Source organism: Pleurodeles waltl, chromosome 6 (genome assembly GCF_031143425.1).
Source record: "Pleurodeles waltl isolate 20211129_DDA chromosome 6, aPleWal1.hap1.20221129, whole genome shotgun sequence".
Classification (NCBI taxonomy): Eukaryota; Metazoa; Chordata; class Amphibia; order Caudata; family Salamandridae; genus Pleurodeles; species Pleurodeles waltl.
The window spans coordinates 135,957,476-135,979,926 of record NC_090445.1 but is presented as its reverse complement, the minus strand read 5'-3'; the positions used below and the strand labels follow the sequence as shown (position 1 = coordinate 135,979,926).

Here is a 22,451-nt window from a genome sequence, read left to right as displayed (position 1 = left end):
AGACCCCTAAGTCAGCAGTTGAAGACATGTCTGGCTGGCACTTGGGATGCTGGTACCAGTGATGGTCATGTGGGGTCGACGAGAAGCAGTGCTGCCTAGTACATATGTAAGGGGGTCGGTTTCACTCTCAGTGATGGGCCTCAAGGAGGCTTCTAGACACCCTCGATACCCACTCAGTGGCGCAACCGGGGACGGGGGCTTCAGATTTTCCAACAACCACACTGGCATATAATGTAAAAATACATTATATGGGAACAGGGCGCAGGAGAGGGGCTTAAATGGGACAGTGGAAAGGGAGATGAATTCAGATTGGCAAGGGTACTAAGTGAGGAAAAACATTATTTTGTAAGCTTACCAACATTTGCGAAGATCTTCATACTAAAGAAAGGAGGAGAGCGTATGTGCATATTTCTATGTGTGTATGTAACATTTCTGGCGAAATCAGCCACCGCACCATATCCGATTGTAAGCACCGGAACCCAACTATTTTCAAAAAAATACATTTATTAGAGGGTGTGTGTAATACCCATACACCCCTCCAGAAGCTACGCCCCTGGGCCCTAAGTTCCCATGGGCTTCCGTGCTCTGCATGCCGCATATGGGGTTCCCAGACAGAAGAGCCCCCGCCAAGCCCCGCTTCCGGGGTAGGTGACACCGAGTTTGAGAACCTACCCGGACTTATAAATAACTCATTGCCTTTTTTTTTGTCTGTGCCAAGTTCAAAGCCGCGGCCCATGCGAGTGGGAGGTCCCCACATTCCTGGAACTGTTGTCAGTGGCTCCCAGAGGGGGAAGGGGAGCACATACATGGCTGTAACTCAATTAGGAGACAAGTCAGCGAAACAGCTGCTGGAGCAGATATTACCAGAGCAGGGAGGGCTGAGCAGGCCCAGCTGGAAGGGAAAGCACCGAAAGGGGCCAGAAACGTGCACTTCATGGCGGGGATAGGAGGTGCACAGGCCGCAAGCAAAAGCAACAAGTCCAAAACCATGGGAGGGGCTGACAAAATTGGGAGGGGAGACGGGTGAATGTTTAGGGTATGGGGTGCAAAAAAAGGGTTAATGCCGATGCAGATGGGAGGAAAACTGGGAAGGGCCGCAAACGAGGGAAATTATGATTACCGGGAGCAGATTAAAAACTCAAAAACGAAAAGGGCCAAAATGGAGACGGGGGCAGAGGAGAGATGATGAAAACGGAGGAATGGGACAAAAACTGAGCGACGGTTGACAAAATAGGGAATTTTCTCAGCATAAAATCCAAACGAAGGATACACAGAGGGAAAACAGTTTCTGGTAACTCAAAGAGAAAAAGTGAAAATCCAAAGAGAGACTGAAAACCGATGGGAACGTTTGAAACCCTGGAAAGTGACTGAAAAGACAGCAGCCGCCAACCCAAAAACAAATCTCAATTTCTTTGCCCTAGCTCTCATCCTCTCGTAGTCCTCGGGATCCAGCCTTTACCTCTTCTGGCACCTTTTAGCTCTTCTAGTCATCTAGGACAACATAAACGCCATTCAAGAGCATTCCTCACATAATATATTCTCTAATTTCCTGTCCTCTAAAACCGCCACCTCTACTTGTGCCCTTGTTCCTCTCTATCCACTGGTACCCTCAAGTAGTTTTAGGATGGCATTAGGGTGATACCTGCTCCAGCATAACATTAGGACTTTCTTCTTCTCCCCTAAATCTTCCTTTCAGATTTTTTGTAATATTACTTTGAAATAATGTACAAGCGGCATAAAGAATTTACAAACAACCAGCATGTTCTACACCCTAATCTGACAATGTTATTTCATTTTCTGAGCACTCGCAGACCCCCTTGGGAGCCTTTGTGGACTCCCAGGTGTCCCCGGGCCACAGGCTGGGAACCACTGTTATACACAAAGAGGAGGGGGTCAGAAACAAAAGGAAACAACCCCAAAATGGAACGGACGGCCCCCATACAAAGCCTACCAGTGGCATAAGGAAACCATCGCCCCCTGCAAGGGATGGCGAGGGAGGCCTTAACAACACCATACAGTGGAGCTGAGAAGATGAAACCCACCCTCCCCCCTTTATGTACAGAAGACTGGGGGCGCGCACTGCGAGGGCTGCAGGTGTCCCTTACGCCCTTGAAGCCAAGCCGAAATAAATGGCACAGGATAAAAAACAGGGGCCGACTCGACTGAAGGAAGCTGCTGTTTAGGCCTAAACTGGGCAAACAACTTAGTTCAGGCCCAGGGTCTATGTATTATATATACTAGGGGGTCTGTCTGTCGGACAACGAATATATGCAGTCACTGTTTCACGGGACCCCTACATGTTTAGAGCCCTCCTGCCAATCGCGCAGGTCCCTGCAGACTCATGAGTGACTTCAGTCATCACAAGGCCCAGGCTGGACCCCATGTGTCCCTCAGCCCCGGTCTGGGCCAAGACGTGGCTAGGCTACTTCCAATCGTGGTTAGGGTACGTTGGTCTCGAACCACAATAGTCCAGTTTTTACGTGACACTGCGCGCCCAGACGCTAAAGCCTGCAGCTTCGGCCTGCTCCTGCAGTCGGAGGCCCCTCTCTCTCGGGACGAGAGGGTTAATGCTGTGAAGACGGTCACACCGCCTGCGCACATGCGCCGAGCAGCCCGGCCCTCATTCCGCAGCAGGGGCATGTCAGGATAAGGCTGCGTTGGAAGCGGCTGAACACCAGCTCCTTTCAACGTGACATTGTTCGGGTTTCTGCCCCGTGGGCGTCTAGTTGTTGTGACTGGTGTCTTTCTGCTCTTGCTGCTGAAGTGGGACCAACAAAGGGGCGCCGGCGAAAAGTGTCACAAACACCCGTTCAGGCCCTCAAGTTCACAGCCTGTGCCCTCGGGCTGGCCGCGGAGACAAGTGGGTCACTGCGCTGGCGGCAAGTGACCGGGTTCGACCCCGCCGGGGCCCGGTCCGCCCGCCTTTTGTCCTACCGTAGGCTTTACAATCTAATACGATTTAGGTGGGCGATTACATTTCTTATTTAATCATCATGTGCTAGTATGATGTGGATGGCCTGGAATATAAAACACATTTGCTTATTTCAACGTCTTTGTCTCTCTAGTTGGAATGATAAAAACTACCACAATTGCGCGCCAATCCCACACTTTCAGCACAATGCAGACAAAGATAGCTCAGTGTGTTAAAAGCTCGCCATCGGTGGTAGGTAAAGGCGGACCAGGTGCTGTAGCACGGGGGACCAAAGAGCTGCAAGGGCCCATTGGTCCCAGAGTATTGCTGTATTTCGCTGCTCAAACAGCAGCTAGGAGGGTCATTTGCATTTCTTGCACTAGGGCTCATAACACACTTTCTACGTCACTGGCAATTAGACGGACTTTAAATCCTGGCAAAACCAAGTGACCCTTCCATATTTTCCAGGGACGTTCGGGTGCTTAATTGTAACACCTCTAATAAAAAAGCTACTAGAAACAACAGGAGGGCCATATGAAGTGCTTTACAGAAACATTAGGGTCCGGAGGCCCCCAAAACGGCCCCCGCTACCCCCGCCAGGAATACACAGAGCGACAAAGTTCTTATCGTTGGAAGAGGTTATCTTTATTTTTAAAGACATATATTAAAAACATCGCATAACTCAACACTTACAACTGTTCGCAGCAAGTGTAGCAAAATTAATCATTTCAGCAAACATTTTATTTATATGCTAACGAGAATTTATTGTGACCGTAAATCAACCTGACAGGATCCCTTCCTGTCCTGAACCACCATTGGACCACACAGGTGACCTGTGCCTCACCTGTATCCGTAGGAGGGGCGCTTACCCTGACTACACTGTATCTTGTCCTCCTGCTTAGGGTTCCGCCCCCCCCCCCTCCAACCACCAATCAGCCCTGGGGTGTAATGGGAGGAGCTAAGAGCTGAAGCCCTAGGTTCCCCCCAGCGATCTGAGGTCTCTTACCCCCTGATCTGGTGTATCCATCCGCTGGTTGGCTCAGAACTTCAGGATCCCTTCCCAGATGTCCTCCCGGGGGCCCCACCTTGGGGACCCCCTCCTATTATTTCTAGTCACATTTTTTATCTCAATTTCCAAACCTTACTTCCAAAAATGCTAATATAAAGGAGAGGGTGGGTGGGACAATCGCGGGTCGCCGCGCAGGTCCCGGCCGTCGCACGCAGGTAAAGAAGGACTAGCCTTCTTTGGGGGGCTCTTAAATAGCCCCCCCACCGGTATGCGGCGGCCAGAAATGGCCCCAGCAACCGTCGGCCCCACGACATGCCCCCTGCCTACTTCCGCCCGAACACCTTGTGAGGGCGGAAACGTGGCCGATTCCGCGTACCCCTGGCGAGAGGGCTGACCAGACACAAAGGGGGGTGGGGGTGCCCCGGGGCCTTGGAGGCCCCGACCCCTAACGGGCCACGCCCCCCCACTTCGGGGAGGGCGCTTTACCTGTAGTCAGGGCCACTGGAAGTATGCGATTCTGTGGCTGTAGTTTTCGCATAATTATCAATTTGTCACACAATTCATTATCTTCTACATAATCTCCAGATTAAAATAAAAATGTTTCTAGCCCACACGATTTAAGCGTGCAGTGGTAGACCCCATCGCAAAGGTTACCAGGTAATTTTTCAATTGCTTATTTCTGTATTTGGTCGTTAAACTGGTACTACTGAGGTAAAATCTTTGCCCAGACAGTTTTACCATATCTAAAAATTACAAAATAATGAAGTAACATTATCAAAAAGTGTGCCACATTATGCAGCACAATTTGCCTTTTCTTGTCACTGAATCTGGTGCTCTCATGCCCCACAATTCCAGTGAACTCGCAAGACCTGCATCAGTTACTCAAGAGACAGCTCTTTCCAGCACGCATTTACTTGCTTTAAGGTAAATGCCCTGTGCCATTTTTTAATGTCACCTGATGCAAAATGCATTTTTTTTAAATTAAATACATAAACAAATAATCTACTAGCACTATATTCATATAACATTTCTCAATTTTAATCGAGACAGTCACCAATTCTTCTACATTGATACAAATGACAACCCTAAAAATGCTCACACATTATGTACTGTAATTCACTTTCTTGACATTTAAAAACAATCCTAAATGTTTATATATACTTTCAAGTACAGTTCATTAGGTACTGTTGGAGGAACTCTGGAGGCTCTTTTAGATACAGCTTCCGTCCTATAAGGAAGATATACGTTCTCTCTAGGAATAGAGATTGGGGAGTATTTCAGTTTATCAGACTGATTTGGTAAAATTCATTTGATCTAATTCTTAGGGGTCACATTTTTATGTGCCTCTTTTCGTCTTCTGTTACACAACATTAGCAGCACTCTTCAGGGCCTACTTACCCAGACCACGTCACACTTCTGTTTTTATTTTATCGGACAGAATGCTATCCTTTTGTGGTTAACGAACTAGTTTCTAACCACTACTTTGACTGCGAAGTTGGAGAGAGTTTATTAGGTGCAAAAAGTAAATGTCTATATTTAGTGGTTACTTTGTCACCCCGGAATGTAAGTCAACTTTGGACAGCCCTTCAGATCATTGTACTTTTCCAGAGTTATTATGAAGTTGTCTTGAAACGATCTGTTCGCTCAGGTACACTTTCAATTAACTAAGCTTCAGTAAAGTTCCCTTACCCAACAGGGACGAATAATAGCCTGCTTTCAGAGAGACCCCAAGGTTTGTGTTGAAAAGAGTTGGGTGCCAGTGCGACCTCGAGAACCTGGGAAGCCCAGAAAGCAAACATGAAACTAATGCATTGAATATGCCAGCAAACTCTCATGGTTTCTTTGAAGACGCAGCTGTGCAAGGCCCTTGTGCCACACAAAAAGTGTGCAGGTCATTTGTGCTGCACAAGGGTTGTTCATGCCCTCCTTACAGCACACACTGAATATGCAGACTCCATCAGTCATATGCCCAGAACTCTTCCATTGGATATAGCATCTTGTCCATCCAAGCACAGAGCACAACTTTTTAAGCACAATTTTAGAAAAGTAGTCTGCTTAACATAAAAACGTATGTCCTTGCCCACCAACAGCAACCTGGGAAAGAAACTTTACATCTTCAAAGCACTAAAAACACCTGGAAACACATGAGTGTAACAGGACCTCTACATTATCCAACAGCTATTTTCAGGGTTTGTTCTAAAACTTTTGAACATTATAACCATAAACGTAAGGCAGTGTTCTTCAGTCACAATCTCATCTATTCCCGAATCAGTTAACACATCATGAAACTCACTCACAATACACAGATCCTTGGGTTTTCATATCATAAAGGAAGTAGATTATTCATAGGGCCCTAGTGATTACCCTGTATTCAGAAATTTGCTAACCACCCCCCACTAACTCTCCATCTCCTCTACTCAACTGCACGTTTTTCATGATGACTAACGTCAAATCCCTTTCCTTTGCTGATATTCCTTCGGCTTTTTTAGTACGATATCTACTTACATATGGACCATGATACTCATTCTTTTTTTGCTTGGCCTTATGCTGTACTGGTATCCCACTAACGTCAGCATATGTGAAAAAGAAAGCAAGCTGTTTTGCGATTTTATGGATTGTTCTTATAAAGACATAGCTGGCCTTCAGCTACATCTCTCCAAGTGACAAATAAGAAATACAAATTTCAACTTGTTATTATTTATTAAATAACAAAATCTGCCAACCTTGAGTAGCTTTTTTGTGAAGAAGTGTCCCACTGCATTCATTAACACGTGGAACCCCATTTATCAGTAATAACCTATAGCAGACACTTCCTGCAGGAGTTTATCAGTCCATCACATTATCTATGACAAAAGGTGTGTGCACTATCACACAAGGCCAGGACTTGGCTTCAACAGACTCAACCACCCAGCTCTTATCCACAGCCTGGAGTCTTGAAAGGATTCACTGCCAATGTTCTTCCCTGAGCCTCCTTGCAAAAGATCCCTATGACTTGCAGAGTTGACCAGGTTTCCATACGGTCTCCTGACCCCTTCAGCCTCTAAAGGGAGCCCTCTGAGGCTCCACTCATAGACAACAGCATCAAGTTTCACCAATATGCCAATGATGCAAAGCTCTACCTGAATGCCTCCTGTGCGCCAGACAGGCACTGCTAAACACTGTATGCATCTCACCCAGACCTGGATGTCCAGTATAAACCCAACCATGACAGAATTCCTGTCATCTGCCAAGAACAACAAGCAAGAAACAGTACAAACAGGGCTCAATGACATAATCTGTGACTTCAACCCTTAACTTTCACTGAATGCAAGTTACTTGGATTCACCTTGGACACCAACCTCACCCTCAGGAACAGACTGCCAAAATAGAGAGACAGCCTGGAATAAGCTCTATTTTCTAAAGAAAGTGAAACTGTTTCTTCCAGAAAGTAACTTGTGTTGAAAGCCATACTCTTGCATCTGGATGGTGGTAATGCCCGACTCCTCAGCCTCCCAGTTTCCACACTGGCAACTATTAAGGGTATCCTGCACGCAGCAGCACTTCTTATCCAGGGCAGGAAGACGTATGATCACATCAACCCCCTCCTGATGGAACTCCACCACTTCCCTTTTGTTGGTCTGCTCCATCTTCAAAACCAGCTGTATTATTTCCAAAAGCCATCATGACCAGCTTCCCTGCTTTTCTTGCCGATAAGGTCACTATTGTCTGGTGGTTCTCGGCACACCTGCAGCCAGGCCACCATCAAGCTGGAGACTACAAAAGTGTGAAAAAGAAAAAATGAGACAGCAGGCCTTCTCAGCATATGCACCCAGGATCCGGAACAATATCACAGTATCCACAAGGACCCAGAGTTGCTCCAGTTTAGGTAAGAGTTAAAGTTATAATTCTTTAAAGGACACTACATCACAATGCAGTAACATCCATTAAATAACTACCTCTCCTATCACTCACTGAATGAATGCTTGCATTTGCCCCTGTACAGGACTCGACTGCCTTTTGAGTAGTTTTCCATTCTACAGGTACCGCAGGCACACTTACATATATATACACACACACACCAGCAGTAAACTGATAGTGTGCATTTTCTTTTTCAAAACTGTACAGATTTTACATTTTATTTGCATAACACATATGGTGTAATTTTACCTACGTGTATGCTGCATTGGGAATGCCTAGTTAGAATATGTTCACATGAAACTTCAAAATGTTCTTTAAAACTATGAACACTTTGATAGATTTTCACACATTCAAGGACATGTGATGTTCAGGAGGTCATTTCATATCTGTTTGATTTTTATCAGCAAATGCCAAAATTAGAAGAAAAAACATGTTATTGTATTCAGTGTGGACATCTAGCCTTAACTGAACTGCTGCTAGTCGGACACGCTCTTACGCAGAGGCATTAAACAGTGTCTCTCTTTCAAAGACCGCTATCTACATATCTGCAGACACATTAATTTAATTTGAGAGGCATCTACAAAGATCAGACTACGTGCACACCCTGACTCTTTAGCACAATCGTCTTCACAAATGTATCTGTGCACACACAAACAATTATATGGGCCATAAGGCTCTGCAGATGAGTTTATGCATAACCAATGTATAGTTTTGTGGACAGGTGTGTATACATACCTATCAATGCACGTGCACACACATATCTTTTTGTGAGTGTGGGGTACCCACTCAAATAAACCAATTAGAAGTAAAGCACTTGGTTTCCTTCCTGTCTGAGACAACAATGTTACAAAACAGCTCCATCCATGGTAACGGGCATTCAACATGGCTATCCCTCTCAAAACAACACGGCTACAACCTCACAGAAAGAAGAGTGAATGGTTCAGCTCGGATTTAAGACAATGAGTATCAATCACCACCTTCCCTGCCAAAACAGACAACCGCGAAAAAAGCAACCTAAACTACGCTCTTTCAACCCAGTTGACTGAAGAGGAACCCAGTGATCTAATTAAAGGAGTAAACGCAGCAGGCTCCCAAGAAGATCCCCGTCCTCCAAATATCTTCAAAGCCATGGCCCCAGAGTCATCTGCAGCCATTTCAGTGTTCAAAATCATTGACTCTTTACATCAGCTGGTGAAGTCTGATGCAGCTTTAAAACATCTTTAAAGTAGTGTTGGGACCAGGTTGACTGAGCATAATACACGCACCAATATTAAACTGACCCTTTTTAGGTAAACATATTCAAAGGACAGCATTTTACTGGACCCCGCCCTTCATCTAACAACACGTTCTGGACTCAGCGACAGGCTAATAGCTGTCGAAGAACGAACTCCTCAAAAACGGAAATACTCACCTGTGCACCTTGGTAAAACCTCATCCTTTTATCCTCCTGGCCTTTCAAAATGTGTGAGTAATCAATGGTGGGACGATTACCTGATGGTAATTTCACCAACAACAGAGAACAGTCAACACATTGATGGAGCTGAAGAGAGAGAGACATGTAAATGCATAAAATAGCATCAGTGAGGTCGAAGTAGCATATTAAAAATGTCACTGATGCAGAGTCAGGGTTAAAATAGTATAGGAATGTGGTGATGCTGAAGACCATGTAGGGCCCTTGGGTTAAGTGTATTCATGGGATTGGATATGTGGGGTAAATTGCACTAAAAAGCCAGAGGCACTGTAGAATGATGCTCAAAAGTAACTGTTTAAAGGGAGCATCGGGGAGATAAAAAAAATACAAGACTTAACTCCAATGACGCTCCTAACCCCTATGAATTTGTCCTAGCTGTGAACATGTGTTTGACTAACTGCTACATATCCATCCAAAAGGTGTCTGCACTTACACCCTTATGTTCACCATACTTTGGATTACAATGACGAGCTCCAACAACCAACACTCACTCTTGAAGTTCTAACAAAGTCAATGTCATATGGACCAATTTACTCGCGCCTGTGGCCATGCGGCCTGCTTGCATCTCGATTTTCTGAGGCCTATGAAGAGCTCTCTTTGGAAATCTGATGCACAACAAATGAGAACAGCTTAGCCTCGAGCCTATATTAGCAGTAGTCAAGGTTTCTACAGTAATGTCAGGTGGGAATAGGGAATGGAGAGTATTTGACATCTCATATTCAAGTGAGCCTTTAGGCAGAAACTCAGTGTTTTTACAAAGGTGCCACTGGAATTTGGTCTAGACTCAGTGACCCTTCGATTTTACAGCACAATGGGTCAGCGAATGGCTTAGTGACTCAGTACTCGCTTCTGACATCACATTGATTTACAGTCACATGGTTGAATTTCACCAAGGACAGTCCCTCTAATATCAGTAAATTGGGTACAATTAAACTGCATGATGGTAACACCTGTCATTTAGAGCCAAACGTTTGGTGTCCAGGCGACACATATTAAAACCAATTTAATATTACCAGAATACTCATAATGAATATGTATGAAACATATTTACATGTAGTGCGTTTACGTGAAGAATATTTGCATGTCTATTGGTCACTGAGTAGGAGTGGTACTTGTGGATTGCTATGTAGGCACTGGCTCATCCTGTTGCTAGTAAGGACATAATGTACCTGTAGTAACTCAGCATGGGGCTAGGCAGAGGAGAACACCTCAAAAGACTATCCCTTTGGGTGCTGAATGGGGGTACAGTCTGAGGAGACCTTCAGACACACTGTCAGTTACACTATTCTATGCTCTTCTTTGCCCTTTGGTTACACTAGAAGCAACTCCAAGTACAGATGTTAGCGTCTGATTCTTGACAGAATACTTGCTGACACAAATTAAGTTTGTAGATGCTGTGGAATGAAAGGGCATCTTTTTTAAAAGGACTCTCTTCTGGTAGACAGGGGCGAGAACACAAGGTCAGGCTGTTCAACAAAGGACAGTTCCTTACCGAATGGAAAGCAACAGTTTTTAACTTTAGCAATAGAGGTGGGCAGAGACCCATCTTTAGCTACAAGCAACAGGCTTATAGGCTATCAGTCAACGATCAACAATCTTCTTATATGGCTGTTTTTCAGAAGTGCAGGATCCTACCGGAGCGCCAGGCTTCAACAAGTTGGACATGAAATTGAAACAAGGGTTGGTTACATCCTCAACAAGAAGTAGGTAATAGACCACATTACGTTTTAGCTGTGTGCTTTTTGGAGCTTCAAGCTGAACTTTGCACAACTGCCTTTTATCCACCGTGGCCAATGACTGAAAAGATGCTGGACAACGGTGTGAGAGCAAGTCTTCGCAAGAGAGGAAGAATGTATTAATCATGCAAGAACCTCCAAGCTACCTTGTGGTATGAAGCAGGACAAGATACAATAATGCAATGAGAAAGCATGCATGTTTTGTTTTTTAATCAGTGTGTGCAAGGGAGTATGTCACATATGGTAGAGCGCCCTCCCAAAACGGGAGGAGCGCGGCCCCCTTAGGACTTGGGGCCGCCGTGGCCCGAAACCTTGCGCACTAGTCGTGCGTCGGGCTGGCCGTAAGCACTTCCGCCCTTACACCTCGCGAGGTGTGAGGTCGGAAGTGATCCCTGGTGGCACGCAGGGGCCGCGTCATTTCCGGGCCCGGCCCCCACGCATTGGAGGGGGGGGCTATTTAAGTACCCCCCCAGAAAGGCTCAGCCTTTGTTGTTGCGGCAGCGGGAGCACCCTGGAGACTTAACACGGAGATATCAAGACTGTGTCCTGGCCGCTTATGAAACATCCCACACAAACTACTTAATGGACCAGATATTTTCCACAGAGATATGGTGCATTTATCTGACGCAGGAACGGATCAATTTATTGCGGTCATTTGGTCCTTCTCTTGCAGCTTGTTTGGGGGCGGGGAGCGCAAAGGAGCTTTGGGCCCCGGTCGCCTTCGTGGCGGGAGAGGAAATACTAAAGTCACCATAACCAACAGAGGGGTTCCCAAGGCTGGGGCCCCTGGGTAACACCAGAAGTAGGATCCTGAAGTCCTGAACCAACCTGCGGATGTACACACCAGGCTGGGGGGGGAAGGGAGCCCAGATCGCTGGGGTGGCCATGGGGCTCCCACTCCTGACCGCCCAGTTACACCCCCCTTTGCAGATTGGTGTTTGGGGAGGGGGTGCAACCCAGAGCATTAGGACAAGGGACGTGAAGTCAGGGGAGCCGCCTCCCCCTGTGATACAGGTGAGGTACGGTTCACCTGTGTGGTACAAAGGAGGTTCAGGACAGGAAGGGATACTGTCACATTGATTTATGGTTTGATGAATAATTCTTATTGTAAATTAGCAAATGTAAATTAGCACTTGTATAGCGCACTACTCACCCGTTAGGGTCTCAAGGCGCTGTACTCATACCGCTATGGAACCCCTCCTGGCTTTTCCATGTGAGGCACCCACTCCTGAGCACCCCCAGGGTGAAGCCAGGCATCCAAGCGCTGTTGGGGCCGTTGTGGAGATTAAGCAAGCTATTGCCCAGAGTTGCAGAGTGGGACCCATGAATTAGATTAGGCACCGAGGCGAGGATTATCTGGTCAAGGGGAATTGAGCCCAAGACCTGCCGAAGCGGGACTTGAACCCTGGTCTTGAGCCAGATCTCTGCTTCAGGGTCTGCCGCTCTAACCATTGAGCCACACTTATTGAAATGGTTTAAAGATATTTTGATATATTGTATCATTTTTCAGGTGAAATATTACTGTGTGTTTACTAAATAGTGGTCAAATATAGAAATAAGTTCCTTCCAACAAATAAATCTTGACGGTCGGAGTGTGGTAGGTGTTGGGGTGAGGGCCCTCTGGTGGCCTCCGGGTTCTAATGGCGAGTAAACCGAAGTGCTGTACAAGACTGTATCACATGTATCCTACATACAAATACGGCGAAATTCTTTACTCAAGGTAACCCAACACATTCTGCATTCATCATTAGATTATTCTGAGCTGAAGTTGGGAGTCACTTCGAGGGTAGGTTCATCCTAGTCCCTCTATTTCTTCGCTGATTTTTAGGCGCAGCTCTACAATAAAACCTCCAACAGTAGAGGGGGATGCAGGCAGCGTGGTGGATATAAAAACACTGCATAATGTTCCTTCTCTCTACCCAACATCAAAATATTAAGCATGGAGCAAAAATGACAAATATGCTCTTCCTGTACCTTATGTGTAGCATTCCGACCAGTACAAAGGGCACACACGCCATCACCTGGTCCACTGAAATACATCACTATGTTACTGAATCAGCTACTGGCACCTGTGTGTCACCTGCAACTCCCAGCTGGGCCATTTTAGCCTTTTATCCCACCGAGGTCAATAAAAGAGTGCCCGTGGAATGTATAGTGCCCTTTATTTACAGCTACCTCAGCCCACAAGACCCATGCTATGTGAAAGCACCCTGCTATTAGGGCTACGCGGGCTCTTACCACACTCTTGAAACCACCACAACTAAGATCACTGCCAGCACATTCCAAGCACAATTTGATTTTAGAATTTACGAACTGGCATTGCTGGAATCTTTGGCCTCCCTACTTCAACACAGCACCTTTTTTAAAAGCTTCCCAACTAATAATTAGTAGGAAAAGAACCTGAAAACTCGTTAGGCATACTTTGGCAGAAAATATTCAAGAATTTCAAAACAGTATTCGAGAGTGAAAGCACAGCTGTAAGAAAGTACATTTATTAATATTTCTCCATACGGTTTTGATAGGATACATAACGCACAGTCCTACAAATCCCCAAAACTGCAGCAGTACATTAATAATGAAGATGTCACTGTGCAATCAAAGACCTCGCGCAAAGTTCACAACAAATATATATGATTTCAAATTTTTTTGAAGTGACACGACATAAAGGCTGCCGTAAACACTACAGTGAAAAGATGAATGTTAAAGTTTTTTGTGTAAATAAAACTTACTGCAAAAAGTCTAGGGTACAAGCAAAATTCTACTTCCCTTCATCCCTAATAGAAATCTCTGATGGACTGCTTTGCTGATATTTCTCAAAAGGCCTTCAAGCCACAAAGCAGTTGAAGCAAATCTCAGTTCAAAGCTCAGAGTTTCCAAAACCTTGAAACAGACAAAACGTACAAAACTCGACTGCATGTGCTTCAAGTCACTAGTGAAAACTGAGCTAGACTGGCCTTTCACTAAGGTAAAGGCCTTTGCATAGTTAAGCCAGGGATAGGTATACTGTGCTACACTCAGTTGGACACCTACATATTCAAAGTCTTTCACGTACAGCACCATGAAGCACTACATATAGTTGTTGAAATAGTATTCCGAGTCACCCGTGCCAGTGTGATCAGGTGTAGAAAACCGCAGGAGGTTCCATGTACAAGTTTTGCGATGGGCAGACGTGTTACATCACGTATTAAATACCAATATCAAAGGCATGCAGGGTGGAACATATATTAAGGCAGACAATTATTCACAGGGATTGCATAGTGTGTAAAATAGATACAAATTTCAGGAATAATCGCCTCTGTAAACCAACAGAACAGGACATCCAGTTTCTATTGGGACGTAGCGCGCGCCTGCATGCCATGAGACAGCCGGGTCAGTTTAGGCCAGCACCCATTTCCCAAGTCCCTCCCCTTTGGCAATAACACCGCTTCCTCTTGTTAGCCCTGTGAGCCAACTCTCGTTTTTAATGCGAAAAGCAGAATCCTGAAAGAATGGCCTAAGCCGGAAGCGGAGCAGCAGCCTGACCCAATCCCAGACGTAGGCGCCGACCAAGTTAGTCAGCAGTTAATGGTGGTATCAAAACACCGTCCAGATTTTGCTTACACCAAGGGGCCAGATGCACTAAGCATTTTTGGGGTGGCCAATGCACAGATTCAGAGTTTGCTAACGCATAAACACTTTCTCTTACGTACAAATCCCATTTTAGGAGTTGGTAAATGTAGAGTTTGGTCGCAAATACTGATACATCTCATACTGATTGGGTGTTTGGAACGAGTGCCTACAACATGTTCTTTCCAAATACCAATTCGGTATGCAGTACATTTTTTACCTACTCTTAAAATGAATTGTGACTCCATACCGGATTGGTCTTTTAAAGGGTCGTGTTGTAGACACCCCTTCAAAATATCATACCACTATGAGATGTATAAATGCTTTGCAACCGAAATCCGGATTGGAGTGCTAATCCTACAGATTTCAGGCACAAAACATTGACAAATTACTGGCTCCCAAATTAAGGGGGGTGATGGGCACTAAAGCCTTCGCAAAACAGAAGAAGTCTCCTTGAAACCTCTTCCCATTTCTGAATTAATAAAAAAAATTGTTGGGGAGTAGGCACTAGTCCAGGTGAATAATACCACCTCTCAAACTTTTGAAAAATATTAAACTTCTCTTTTTTTTGTTTTTTTACATGCAGCTCCGTTACTTTTAAGGAAAACCGGCTGCAACCAAAACGTAATCTTTCTTAAAAATGACCACATACACAGTGGTCTGCTGTCCCTAGAACGCTACCATCCCTATGATGACCTTCAACTAATCTATAGTTCAGTTTGTAAAATTCTGTACTGATTGAAGGTCGCAATTTGCAACCAGTTTCTTGGTAAATCTGGGTCAAGGAGGACTAAGCAATCGGGGTGACACAGCCTCCCACCAACCTGCAGCCTTCAAACAAATTTAACAATTATGGACACTCACTGCAAAGCCCAAGGGCATCTACCACAGTTATGTTGTTATGTGTTGTTTTTATATAGCACACATCTGCCAATTACTTGGCCTCTTAGCGCTTTTCCATGCAAATGTTCATGTCTGCAGTTGTGGGTTTGCTCACGTAGGGTGGCTGATGAGCTGTTCAAAGACTGCTCATGGCCAGTGTAATAAGACTGGAGTTTTTCTGCATGTTGTGTTTTTGCTCTGGATATATTCCAAAGAACAGATGGTTCACTAGGATCATCCAGCCAAACCCATCCTACGCTACTTATTCAAAAGCAGACAATCTGAGGATGACAGAGAAGTGGTCTGTGATGCAAGAGCCATCACAGACACTGTCAGTCACCACACGTTTTCTGGGTTGGCTGTGCAGGGTCTATCACAGTGGAGGTGATGGTTATGTGACCCTCCACATAACCTGTACCCAGTGTTAGGTGGGCCATTTCACAAGACTTTGCATGCTTCCACATTTAGTTTAGGTGCATAAAGGCTACACCTTGAGCCTTAGATGCAGGCTATGTGGACGCTCATGTCTGGAGGTGGAATTTACAACTATTTAAAATTTGCAATTATTGTTGATTTTCAACAATCTTAAATTCGAGGATGGTGTAAGGTGCTTGAATTTTTCCCCAAGAGCATCATGGGAAGTTACAGGGAGGACAGTGAACATCTACGAAGTCCTAATTTAGACATTCCCAATGGTGTTTCACATCAATCTTACACTTAGTGCCATGAGTGCAAATTGGATGTGGAAATGCCAACCCTTTCCCTATTTTAAGGGCGTAGGCATTGATTTGTCTACCTGAAAAACTGTTTTCAATGTGGAAAAAGGTGAGGTTGACTTGCATTTGCACCTTACCCACAAATGTAAGGCAACACATTTTCTGACAGCAGAAAACCCAGGAACTTAGGCTTCGGTGTAGGCACACAGACATAAGGACTTTTGTGAATCTCAAAAAGAAAAGCGATTTTATGAAAATCAAAAAACATGGAACTAGGGGCCATATGTACGAACACATTTTCCCATTGACACAGAATGGGAAAAAACACTTTGATACATCTGGCCCTAGATCTCATACGATTAGAATTCCACTATCAATTTGGCCATACAGTATAACATTCGTTTGGTCTAGATCGACCTGTGAAAATAATTCCCACATACAAACTATCAAATCAATAAATTCTCCTTTCACCCCTTTCTAGATGTGAATTATTTTGTTAAATCCACCACTGATCGACTTCCAATAGTCAAAATTCAATAACGGATTACAATCTCAACCCTGCAAATTGTAACTGACCCATCAATTAAAAAAAAGATTATATGGAACAGTGTGACCTAGAGAAACAATTACTTTCGTGATACAGTATTTTGGCACAGGTTACTAATCACTTGATTACTTGGAAATGATAAAGCAGTCAGCTGCGACACACACATGTGTTTTTGTATCAAAAAAAGAGTGAGAGGTGACTTCTTAGACCGGGTTACCTGGAGGATGCAGTAATCGGTGACAGGTCATACTGTACACTCGGTAATCAGTTCCTTAGGGATTCAGTGGCATTGCATCCTAAAACTAGTGTTCCAGGTGACGTATTAGTCAGTTACTTTACTGAGGCAACTTTAAGAGACAGACTACACAGTACAATAAGAACTAGCAGTGATCATGCCATTAACTGATTGCTTTCGGTCTAACAAAAGAAGGCCCATTCCTTTGTTTATCCCTTCACAGGAATCTGCCCCATGGGCTCACTAGAATTTGAGATTTGGAAACTTGACCTGGGTCAACTGATTGGCGGGCCAGGCAGCGTTTCTGGCAACAGACAGCATGTCATGAGGACTACAGTCAGCTGGTCTTAAAAAAAAAAAAAAAAAAAAAACACAGGCACTTCAGGCCGATGCATAATACTGGGGTACTCGAAACTACAAGTCCCAGGATCCAAAAATGCGAAAACGGAAAGTGTGTGTGTACAGGTGTCACACACGACAATGACATGGGACCCGATAACAGCTATTTGAGATGAACCGCAAAAAAATACATTCTGTACTGGAAGGTGAGGTAGAACCTCAGTTGGGCAATATTTGTGAAGAAAATGTTGCCAACGAATTCATACCCAACATTGGCAAAAGCACACAAGAAACACGAGTTTCAGCGTTGACGGAACATTGACAACCTTCTACTATCCTAAGTGAGGGGTGGGGGTGATTGCCAATTTGATCACCTTGTTCCAAAGTTGTAACAAAAACAAACAGCGCAGAAGAAACTGGGGTCACAAGTGACATCTGCACGAAGCCTGTTCCACAGCACGGCACTTGGCGCTGTACAACCAACCGCTTTCTGTTGGCGGGTGCACCTCTCGCCCCACACGGGGGTCCGTCCTTAACGCCCCGAAGCGAGCAGGCTCTTCACGGAAGCATGCGCGATTACTGGGATCCCTCCGAAGTGATCTCACGACCAGAGCAGTGAGGAAAAGAGACCAAGCCAAGAGCCGGCGGCGGCCCTGGGGAGAGCCCGGCCTAGCCTGTGAATCAGTCCTAGACACACGGCCAAGTCTAGAGTCGTGAGGTTGTGAGAAGCAGGCGGGCGGCTATGCAGAGGCATCCCAGGGAACACCGAGCAGGCAGGGAGGAAAGAAGAGAAACTAAAGCATGACAAGGAAGAGGGGCGAGGGGGAACTGTGTGACGGAAGCAAGGGGCAGAGGGTGCACTCTTAAGCCGGGGGGGTGGGGGCAGAGGGTGCACTCTAAACCAAAAAGGGGGGGCGGGGGCAGAAGGTGCACTCTAAACCAGTGGGGCACCCAAGCCAGTGGGGGAGAGAGGGTGCACTCTAATGCAGGGGGGCAGAGGGGGCACTCTAAACCGGGGGGTGCGGCAGAGGGGGCACTCTAAGCCAGGGGTGCAGGGGGTGCAGAGGGTAGACTCAAAGGCACTTGCGGGGGAGGGGGGTGCACTCAGTCAGTGGGGCACTCGAAGCCAGTGGGGGCAGAGGGTGCACTCTAAAGCAGTGGGGGTAGTGGGTGTATTCTAAGGCGGGGGCGAAGGGTGCACTCTAAGCCACTGGGGGCAGAGGATGTGAGGGTACTCTAAGACGTGGATACTCATTACACGAGGGGTGCGTGCACCTTTAATCTGTTGGATACGAGGGCCGCCACTCTGATGTGTCGAGAGGTGCACTATCTGTCAGAAGGAGGGCGGCACTCACTGCAGGGCAGGGACAGCCAAATGAGGACATCGTTGGGAGGGGAGGAGGGCACATGGTGCACTCAACGACCTCTTTTCATACAGACACACAGATTCGTACCTACAGACAGACAGTGACTGTCAATAATAAAAAAAAATACTAATGCAAAGTTCACTCAGTTACACACCGGTTCTTCACACCGACAGACGGGTCCCACTCTGCAAAACACAAGTACGTCTCACAGACGGGTAAGTTCATCTCTGTGGACAAGTAAACTCATCCTTACAGACGCAGCATAGATGCTTTAGATTATTCAGATTATTCATCACAGGTTCACGAGTTCACCAGCAGAGAGACAGACAGTGTGCAGTCATCACAGGCACATTCATCATCACAGGCCAATCAGTTCATCCTCACAGGCACATGTTCATCCCTACGACACACTGGTGCATCCTCAGGGGGCGCATATTCATCCTCAAAAGCACGCATAATCATGCTCACAGATACATAAGTACATCCTCACAGACATACACCTTCGTCACAGACACACGTTCATCCTCACAGGCACGCAAGTTCACCCTCACAGACACATAAGTGCATCATCACAGACATACACCTTCGTCACAGGCACGCAAGTTCACCCTCACAGACACGCAAGTTCATCCTTACAGACACATAAGTGCATCTTCAGACACACGTGTTCATACTCAGACATATAAAAGTGCACCTGAGGCACACGTGTATCTATCCTCACAAACACACACTGGCATCAAGACACACACATTCGTCACAGACTCACAAGATCATACGCGCAGACACAAAAATGCATCGTCGCAGACACACAAGTTCCTTCCAGCAGACACAGTACCTAGCCCATACAAGTGCACACATTCATCCGTGTTGTCACGGCAGATAATCACCACATACACACCCGTTCGCCATCACAAACATACATTTGTGCCCTCGTATATTCATCCTCAGAGATCCATAAAGTTCGGTCCAACGTAGTCATGATCGTCCTTGCAGACGTCCACCGTCACAGAGGAGCACACACGCAAGAAGAGTTCACGCTGTTGGGCCATCCGGCTGAGCTGGAGACAGGCGCTCGTCCTCAACGGTAATCCTCGCAAGCAGGAGTTCGCCCTCACCCGGGCTCCTCTTCACAGATGCTCACAGAAACCCGGCAGAAGTGGCCAAGCACAGCGCCTGCCTATCTCAAATGTGAAAAGACTGCACTGTAACACTACACAACCTGGGCGCTGCTGTACACTGCGTACTAGCGTCTCTAGAGGGGGGCGCCAGATGGGGGCCCTATCCCAACTCTGTTTGTCCTGGCCCCGCCACCACAGCTGCTGAATGTGCTAAGAGGCAACACAGAAAAGAAAACACACTGCACCTTGCCACACACATATATGTGCCCAGCTACCTTTCACTGTGAAGCAACGTTGTTTGCAGAAACATGTCTGAATCTGAAGCTGTATGAACGTGTGTACAGATTCACACAAACATACGTACAAAGTCAGATTTAAACATTGTTCGTTGAAACCCGACAAGTGTATACATGCATAAATACACGCAGGAATGTGTGTGTGTGTGTGTGTGTGTATATATATATATATATATACACACACACACATTTTCTCATCTCCTCATCGCTCAATATGTGCGTCGAGTAACATTCTCTTCTAGAGAAGTCGCTGCGCAACCACTGCCATGCTCGAATGCCACAGCACAGCCTGTGCACTACTATGAGAGTGAACACCGTGAGCCCTGTAAAAGTGCATAACCAGTGTACAGATGCCAGATCACACACATGCTCGCTGTGCATACACCATAACCGCGCCGTGCAGTACAACTGCAGTATGCACCCACGGTGACATTGAACAACCTGTGTCCTACTGTAAAACTGCACGTTCTCCGCTCTACTGCACAACACGCGAGCTGCTGCGATCGGCTCTGCAGTAAACTTGGAAACCTGTGCCCTTCCCACAGCCAGCATGAATAATGCCCAGCTGCCATAACACAGTGTCTGGACACCCTCAGCAAAGAAGGCACGAAAACAGTAAAATACGAATGGAAAAAAGAACACTGGGAAGAGAGAGACAGAAAGCAAGGCTGGAAAATAAAGAGAACCTACATTGTGCAGAGGAAGGAAGGCGCAACAGTAAAAGTATTATAAGGAAATACAAAAGGAGGGCAGGGCAAATGAGAAAAAGAAAGTCAACATGAAATAAAGAACATACTAAGGGAGAAGGAAGGAAATGAAAAGAAAGAAACAAGAGATAAAAGAAACATGTAAGGGGAGAAGAATGAAGGAGGAAACAAGGGCAAAAGGCAAGAAAAAGTAAATTAAAACAAAAACAGTAAAAAAAAAAAATTCAAGAGTGCAGAACTCGCACCGCTGACAGCCACATTCTCCCCACCAATGTAAGGCAGCTGTGATCGGGGCCCGAATACAGCCAAAGAGCACACCCGGCCCGTTCCCTTTTCCCCCCTCAAAGTCACGGCGCTCTACCTGCCTCAAGTCCCGCAGCCGCCACCAGGACCGCCTCCTGATCCAAGCTTACGCTCTTCAGCTTAAGCTCCGCCGCAGAGCCCAGCAGCCATCGCCAGCCCCGCGCTGCAACGCTCCCCCTGCCGCAGCCGAGTCAGACAGGCCACGCCCATCGACGACAGGCCGCGCCCACCCCAGGACAAGCAGTGTCCGATCCGCCCTCGCGCTAGAGATGTTTCGCCTGCCTCGCAGTAAGCCACGCCTACCTATATTAGTCTATGCAAGACTGAGCCAACCCCGCCCCTCTCAAGAGGTACGACATGGCACACCCATTGCAGTGAGGCCACGCCCCCAGGAACGTGATTCGTTCTCACTCATCCAAAACACGCCTTTCTCCCCCACCCCTTCAGACTACACGACTCCTCCGCTGCAAGTTTTGGCTGTACAGCCAGTAACAAGAACAGCCTCAGCAAAGGAAGCCACGCCCTTAAAACCGGGTCCCCGTCCACATGGTACGCCCCTCCCAAAAAGGTCTGCCCTTCCCGGCTCAGGCCGCGCCTCTTTATGGTGAGCCATGTTCTGAAGACTATCAGGACGTCCCCACCTTTGCTCCGCGAGACAGGAAATGAGCAGTCTGAGATAAGACACGCCCCTAAAAGGCGAAGTAGGTCTATAGTCTTCTTCCGGGATTCAAGACACGCCTTCTGCTGATACAAGACACCCGTCACTGGCGCGACCAATTGGAAGCCTTGTGAACGAACTCATTTAACCTTTGCAAATCCGTTGCTCCATCTTCCAGTCGTACTTTCTGCTGCAACGCTGCCAAGAGAGTGTTATTCGATCTCAGATTCCCGATTGAGCTAAAAGATATGGAAAGGCGAGTTACCCCATAAGCAAGTGGCGGAAAACAAAAAGCAAGAAAAAACGAAAAAAAAATTATCTTGGTAAAGAAGAAAGTTATGATAGAGATAACAGGCACCAAAAGGAACACGTGATAAGATTTTACAACAACTGAAAGATGGTAAAGAAGGAAAAAAACATTAGAAACAACAATAAGAAGAAGAATTTGCAAAGTCAGTAGGAGTGCATTGTCTGCCAGCCGTTTTTTTTTTTTTTTAGTGTTCGTTTTGTTTTGTCATGGTTTTTGCGAAACTTTATGTTCGGGAAACTGCCAGACTCTCAACACTCAGGACAAGCAGTAAAGAGTCTGACTTCACAGGGCCACTCGGGACACACATACAGTGACACCAGTGCTTGAAATGGAAAAAATAAAG

General features: G+C 46.2%; 1 protein-coding gene across 2 annotated transcripts in view; it reads right to left on the bottom strand.

Annotated features, from left to right (window-relative positions):
• Positions 1 to 21,355, bottom strand: part of RARA (retinoic acid receptor alpha) — a 343,208-nt gene extending 321,853 nt beyond the window's left edge. The window contains exon 1 of one of the 2 annotated variants that reach the window (XM_069237584.1): positions 21,203 to 21,355. The gene's annotated coding sequence lies outside the window, so the exon portion shown is untranslated. Of the gene's footprint in view, positions 1 to 21,198 lie in introns of both variants that reach the window. The other variant, XM_069237585.1, reaches the window with a different exon arrangement.
• Positions 21,356 to 22,451: the final 1,096 nt, after the last annotated feature.